Source organism: Tasmannia lanceolata, unplaced genomic scaffold (genome assembly GCF_043159265.1).
Source record: "Tasmannia lanceolata isolate RefF3 unplaced genomic scaffold, GAP_Taslan_0.1 ptg000037l, whole genome shotgun sequence".
NCBI classification, from domain to species: Eukaryota; Viridiplantae; Streptophyta; class Magnoliopsida; order Canellales; family Winteraceae; genus Tasmannia; species Tasmannia lanceolata.
Window position 1 is genome coordinate 56532892 of NW_027518714.1, and position 418 is coordinate 56533309.

Consider the following 418-nt stretch of genomic DNA (forward strand, 5'->3'; position numbering starts at 1 on the left):
TTGATTTTAACGGGAGAATTGGAAAGACGGTGAGTTAAAAATAGGGCAATTTCCTTGTTAGTTGGTAATTTATTTCAACACAGCCTTGTTTTAATAACTGCACAATCTTAGCTTGTCTTTTCGAGAAGTAATAGCTTCTTCACAAGTTAGCAGTCTTGTTTCCTTGGTTCCACTCTCGCTCCCCAAATAGTTCTCCATAGTAGAACTCTGGTTGTGCTGATATCACTTCCCATATTTTAAGGGCTCAAGGCCGGTGATGTTTTGATAACTGTACTGAGTCGTATAGCCTTATTATATGGACAAACTCGAGGTTTGTTGGATCAACAGCCTGAGAGTAATTTCATCAAGTTTTTCTCAGCTGCATTTGGCTTGAAACTAGAATTTCTTTTGAGTACTGATATTAGCACTACCATGTTCT